We start from the raw sequence: 7479 nt of genomic DNA on the forward strand, positions 1-7479 counted from the left end.
TCTCTCTAAACTTTCATCTCAAACATGGAGAAGACTGATCAGAGATGCAGCTAAGAGGCCCATGATCACTCTGGATGAACTGCAGAGATCTACAGCTGAGGTGGGACAGTCTGTCCATAGGACAACAATCAGTCATACACTGCACAAATCTGGCCTTTATGGAAGATTGGCAAGAAGAAAGCCATTTCTCAAAGATATCCATAAAAAGTGTTGTTTAAAGTTTGCAACAAGCCACCTGGGAGACACACCAAACATTTGGAAGAAGGTGCTCTGGTCAGATGAAACCAAAATCGAACTTTTTGGCAACAATGCCAAATGATATATGTTTGGCGTAAAGGCAACACAGCTCATCACCCTGAACACACGATCCCCACTATCCAACATGGTGGTGGCAGCGTCATGGTTTGGGACCTGAGACTGGAACGGAGATTTGTCTTCCAACAAGACAATGATCCCAAACCTAAAGCAAAATCTACAATGGAATGGTTCACAAATAAACGTATCCAGGTGTTAGAATGGCCAAGTCAAAGTCCAGACCTCAATCCAATCGATAATCTGTGGAAAGAGCTGAAAACTGCTGTTCACAAACTCTCCATCAAACCTCACTGAGCTCGAGCTGTTTGCCAAGGAAGAATGGGCAAGAATTTCAGTCTCTCGATGAACAAAACTGATAGAGACATACCCCAAGCGACTTGCAGCTGTAATCGCAGCAAAAGGTGGCGCAACAAAGTATTAAGTTAAAGGGGACTAATAATATTGCACGCCCCACTTTTCAGTTTTTAATTTTCCACAAAAATGTAAAATAACCAATAAATTTCATTCAACTTCACAATTATGTTCCACTTGTTGTTGATTCTTCACCAAAAATTTACATTTGGTATCTTTATGTTTGAAGCATGATATGTGGGAAAAGGTTGAAAAGTTCAAGGGGGCCGAATACTTTCGCAAGGCACTGTATATGGTATTACTGTACAATGTGACAATATGTATTATGGTCTCACAGTTTAGATTGCAGAAAATAATGCCGGACGGGGGTTCACTTTGAATAATCGCCTATATGGATATGATCTATGGACGTTCACCATTACTACAAATACTACACTCTGCAATCTCTGTTTCCAACACATTTTAAGTGTGTAATTATGCAAAAAATAAAAAGCTACAGATCTCTTCTTCTCTACTGTTTCTAATATGTCAAGTTTCAACTCCTCATCGTTTTCAAACTCACAAACATATTTTGTAGTGGAAGGTTTATCGGTCAGATATTGCCGAGAGGCGGGGAGGGGACATAGAAAAACATTAAAGTTAAGTCCATTTCTGATTTCTGGCAACATCACTAAACTTTTCATGAACAAGTCATAATGAAATACTGGAACCAAGGATGACAGACCATTATGCATGTATAACGTACTCACAAAAATATGAGGAAAAATTACACTGGTCAACACAAAAAAAATCATCAGCAAAGGTAATATGTCTGTTTTATGGAATTTTGCTCTATCACAAAGTTTCTGAGATAGAAGTATTTTTGTTATTACGTTATTTCTGCATTTTCAATGTATGTGGTTTTTCCTATGTTATTCCCATTTCTTTGCTTGTCTTACTTGTGAATTTTCTTACAGGGACAACATCAGTAAAGGTTTTAGTGAGTTTTATGGGAAGGAGTACTGACAGTGCAGTAAACCAATGACTGCTTCTCGGAAAGTCACATGTTATGGGGAGGAGATATCTTATGAGGCGGTAAGATTTGAGTCAGTCAGAAAAGAATGGTGATGGCAGCAAGGACTGGTATGTGAGACTGACAGGAGCCAGGCCTCTACAGGGATCAGAGCCCTGCCACAGGGAGAAACTTGTGAGAGGATTTTCACTGCATTTCTGGGTAGACAAGTTGTCTCAGAGGGAAGAAAACAGCTCAGCCACTGAGGTGTAACTAAGTGAGGGTCTCCACAGAGAGAACCTGAAAGCAGCCAATATCACACTGAGAAATTGCCTATCTGCAAATGTTCATCTGTAAGGAATAAGCTGACCCGTTTACCTCACAACTGTATATAGTTATCTACCAGATTACCTCCAGTAAAATCAGTTCTAAATACATGCTGCCTCTATCATCTCTGGGGATATATCTACATATAGTTGGTCGGCTCATCGCATTTTTTTTTTTTAGTTTGTCACCACCATTGAACTGAACTTACTCTACTGTTTGATCTGATTTAAAGTAGAAAAATGCCCTGACAGTGTATCAATGATCCAAACAGATTCTGCTATGTGTGTGGTTATTTTACACCAATAGGCCAGGTATGTTCAATCACTCATGATATTAAAAAGATGAACCAGATGTACTTTAAGTGTCCACTTGGTGATCAAGACAAAAGCTGGGCACCTCATGTGATATGCTCAAGTTGTTTAAATGGGCTTCGTGACTGGTTGAATGAGGAAAGTGGCTATGCCATTTGCTGTTCCCATGATTTGAAGAGAACCCAAAAATCATAGTGACTGCAACTTTTGTTTTGTCAAACTGAAGGGCTTTTCTACAAAGAACAAACATAAGAGTAATTACTCTGAACTTGAATCTGTGATTAGGCCAGTTCCACATTATGGTACCTTGCGAGTTCCAGTACCGCCGTTGTCGGGATTGGATGAAAATGAAGTAGAATAAGAAGACTATGGAGCTGAAGCTACTGGCGAAGACTTGGAGACCACAAGTCAAGATGAGTATGTACCTGATCGATCAGCCAGAACATTTTACTCAACATGAATTAAATAATCTCATCAGAGACCTTTCTTTGTCAAAAGATAAAGCTGAAATTTTTGCATTTGGGTTGAAACAGAAGAATCTTCTTCATGATGATGTCAAAGTGTGTTATTACCGAAACAGAAGTAACACTAACACAATTTTTCACAGTTGATGGACCAATGGTGTATCGTAACAATGTGAATGGCCTCTTTGAAGAACTGAATCAAGAGTATTTTGTTGCAGAATGGCGATTGTTTATTGACTCGTCCCAGAGAAGTTTGAAAGCACTGTTGCTTCACAATGGAAATATGAAACCATCAATCCCTATTGCTCACTCATGTCATCTAAAGGAAAGTTATGAAAATCTGTCAGTTGTTTTGGATGCTATATAATAAGCATCATCAATGGAATATCTGTGGAGAGTTGAACGTGATTGGTCTGCTAATGAGAATGCAAGGAGGTGTCACAAAATATTGTTGCTTCTTGTGTTTATGGGACAGTAGAGAATTATGTTCATCGTGATTGGGGACAGAGAAACACCTATACTCCAGGAAGAGACAATGTTCAGCATAATCCTTAAGTTGCTCCAACAAAAATCTTTCTTCCTCCACTACATATAAAGCTGGGATAGATTAAAAACTTTGTGAAAGCCATGGCAAACAAATGCACAAGGGTTCCAGTACATTTCACAGAAATTCTCAAGCATGTCACCAGCAAAACTGAAGGAAGGGGTATTTGTTGGTCCTCAGATCAGAGAGCTTATGAGAGATGATGTGTTTGAAGGAACTCTAAATGATAAGGAATTGAGATCTTGGAAAAGCTACAAGTGAATCTGTGAAAGCTTCTTAGGAAAAATCTCCAGAATATGTTGAAGGTGTTGAGGAACTGCTAAATATATAGCATTGTCTTGGATGTCGCATGTGTCTGAAAATGCACTTTTTGCATTCACATTTAGATTTCTTCCCTCAAAATTTTAGGGATGTAAGTGATTAAAAAGGTGAGCTGTTTCACCAGGACATTAAAGTAATGGAACACCGCTACTAGGGTTTTTGGAATGATTCAATGATGGCAGATTACTGTTGGATGTTACATAGGGTCAACCCTGAAAATAAAACGGTTTTGTAAGGTGAAGCATTTTTTCTGATATGTATACTACAGTTGTAGTCCGTTAGGCAATATGCGGGAAGATGTAGAATTGCTCCTGAGTCTCGCGAATGACTCTTTGCCAGTTCCCAATGAGAGTATTATTCCAGCTGCACCCTTTATGAGAGGGGTTAAATCTACTTATGTTCCACCAGTGTCCCCGGGTAATCCGGTAGATATCTTTGAGGCTCAGGTTATAAAAGATGTTGAAGCCCTACTGTACAAAAACCAGTAGAATTGAAAGCTTTAAGAGAAATACAAGAACGCACAGATATAATAGTACGTGGAGCCGACAAAGGTGGGAATACGGTCTTACTCCCAAGAGATTATTATGTCAAAGAAGCATTAAGACAATTATCTGATACCAATACATATAGTGTGTTAAAAGAAGATCCTACATTTAAAATCAAAAGTACATTACGATCTTTTATAAGATTTTATGTAGAAAAAGGTACTCTGTCTAATAAACAAGCGGAAAAATTGTTCCCAGAATATCCCAGAAAGCCTCATTGGTATCACATACCTAAGATACATAAATCTCAAATAGAGCCGCCGGGACGCCCCATTGTGTCCGGGGTGGGCTCAATAACAGAACCTCTGTCGGCCTACATAGATTGGCTATTACGTCCCCTGTTGCGTGATGTACCATCATTCGTAAAAGATACAAAAGATTTCCTAAAAGCTGTAAATGGATTTGATTGGCAGGAAGGCTTTTCCCTGGCCTCAATAGACATTGAGAGTCTTTATACCAGGATTCCGCAAGATATAGGGACAGAAGCCATAAGAGAGGTTTTAAAAAGTACCCCTACAGATGACAATACTATCTCCTTTATATGTGAAGGTCTTGCGTTTATTTTGAAGAACAATACATTCAAGTTTGACAATACTTGGTACAGACAGATAGAAGGTACAGCCATGGGTACTCCTGTCGCATGTACCCTGGCCAACCTCTTTCTGTCTCTATTTGAGGACAGATACATTTATTCTTCTAAAAATCCTTATTTAAGGCATATTAAATTTTATGCGAGATTTGTGGATGACATGTTCATGGTGTGGGACAGTGACCAGGCGACGTTCACACTATTTGTGGAGTACCTGGGGCTGTCCAACACCATGAACATGAAATTCACTTTTCACTTTGGTGGAACAGAATTGGTGTTTTTGGATGTGGGATAAAAAGTAGATACAGAGGGATTACGCACAGAAGTGTATCGCAAACCATCTTCTTCAAATTCCCTTTTGCATTTCAATAGTGCTCATCCTCCATATACTAAACGAGCCTTGCCCTATAGCCAATTTTTGAGGGTTAAAAGAATAAATAATAGCGTTAGTGGGTTTAAAAAGCAATCCCAAGAATTATACAGAAGGTTTGAGAATAGAGGTTACCCCCAATCTATCCTAAACATGGCGTTAGAAAAAGCAACAAGTATAATTGGGCTGCGATAAGAAAAAATTGGCAGATTTTAAGCCAGGATCCTGATTTAAAAGAAATGACAGAAAGAGGTCCTTTATTTGCTTGTCGCCGCAGTAAGAATATTAGGGATTGTTTAGTCCACAATAGAATAGTGTCTTCACAGGGTAGTTGGTTACAAGCCGGAGTCCCCAAAGGTAACTTCAAGTGCGGTCACACTAACTTTTGTAGTTACCATCTCACGGGAACTTCAGTAAAAGTTGGCCCCGTTTCCCATACAGTGCGAGACTTTATCTCCTGTAGAACAACACATGTCGTTTATGTCTTACTAGATGGCAGCCCGATTCTAAAGAATCGGGAGTCTAGAATCCATATATACTTTATTTATTCAAATGTAAGAATAATTTGGTGGGCGGGGACCCTCGGCCTCCGATTTGGTTGGCGGGGCCCCACGGCCTCCGATTTGGTGGGCGGGGTCCCTCTGCCTCCGCTTTGGTGGGCGGGGCCGCTCGGCCTTCGATTTGGTGGGCGGGGCTCCTCGGCCTCCGATTTAGTTGGTGGGGCCCCTCGGCCTCCGATTTGGTGGGCGGGGCCTCTTATCCTCCGATTTGGTGGGCGGGGACCCTCGGCCTCCGATTTGGTGGGCGGAGCCCCTCGGCCTCCGATTTGGTGGGCGGGGCCCCTCGGACTCCGATTTGGTGGGCGGGGCCCCTCGGCCTCCGATGTGGTGGGCGGGGCCCCTCGGCTTCCGATGTGGTGGGCGGGGCCCCTCGGCTTCCGCTTTGGTGGGCGGGGCCGGGCCCCTCGGCCTCCGCTTTGGTGGGCGGGGCCGCTCGGCCTTCGATTTGGTGGGCGAGGCTCCTCGGCCTCCGATTTGGTTGGCGGGGCCCCTCGGCCTCCAATTTGGTTGGCGGGGCCCCTTATCCTCCGATTTGGTGGGCGGGGACTCTCGGCCTCCGATTTGGTGGGCGGGGACCCTCGGCCTCCGATTTGGTGGGCGGGGCCGGGCCCCTCGGCCTCCGCTTTGGTGGGCGGGGCCGCTCGGCCTTCGATTTGGTGGGCGAGGCTCCTCGGCCTCCGATTTGGTTGGCGGGGCCCCTCGGCCTCCAATTTGATTGGCGGGGCCCCTTATCCTCCGATTTGGTGGGCGGGGACTCTCGGCCTCCGATTTGGTGGGCGGGGACCCTCGGCCTCCGATTTGGTGGGCGGGGCCCCTCGGCCTCCGATTTGGTGGGCGGGGCCCCTCGGCCTCCGATTTGGTGGGCGGGGCCCCTCGGCCTCCGATTTGGTGGGCGGGGCCCCTCGGCCTCCGATTTGGTTGGTGGGGCCCCTCGGCCTCCAATTTGGTGGGCGGGGACCCTCGGCCTCCAATTTGGTGGGCGGGGACCCTCGGCCTCCGATTTGGTGGGCGGGGACCCTCGGCCTCCGATTTGGTGGGCGGGGACCCTCGGCCTCCGATTTGGTGGGCGGGGACCCTCGGCCTCCGATTTGGTGGGCGGGGACCCTCGGCCTCCGATTTGGTGGGCGGGGCCCCTCGGCCTCCGATTTGGTAGGCGGGGCCCCTCGGCCTCCGATGTGGTGGGCGGGGCCCCTCGGCCTCCGCTTTGGTGGGCGGGGCCAGGCCCCTCGGCCTCCGCTTTGGTGGGCGGGGACCCTCAGCCTCCGATTTGGTGGGCGGGGACCCTCGGCCTCCGATTTGGTGGGCGGGGACCCTCGGCCTCCGATTTGGTGGGCGGGGACCCTCGGCCTCCGATTTGGTGGGCGGGGACCCTCGGCCTCCGATTTGGTGGGCGGGGCCCCTCGGCCTCCGATTTGGTAGGCGGGGCCCCTCGGCCTCCGATGTGGTGGGCGGGGCCCCTCGGCCTCCGCTTTGGTGGGTGGGGCCAGGCCCCTCGGCCTCCGCTTTGGTGGGCGGGGCCCCTCGGCCTCCGATTTGGATGGTGTGGACCCTCGGCCTCTGATTTGGTGGGCGGGGACCCTCGGCCTCCGATTTGGTGGGCGGGGACCCTCGGCCTCCGATTTGGTGGGCGGGGCCCCTCGGCCTCCGATTTGGTGGGCGGGGCCCCTCGGCCTCCGATTTGGTGGGCGGGGCCCCTCGGCCTCCGATTTGGTGGGCGGGGCCCCTCGGCCTCCGATTTGGTGGGCGGGGACCCTCGGCCTCCGATTTGGTGGGCGGGGACCCTCGGACTCT

Source organism: Ranitomeya variabilis, chromosome 5 (genome assembly GCF_051348905.1).
Source record: "Ranitomeya variabilis isolate aRanVar5 chromosome 5, aRanVar5.hap1, whole genome shotgun sequence".
Classification (NCBI taxonomy): domain Eukaryota; kingdom Metazoa; phylum Chordata; class Amphibia; order Anura; family Dendrobatidae; genus Ranitomeya; species Ranitomeya variabilis.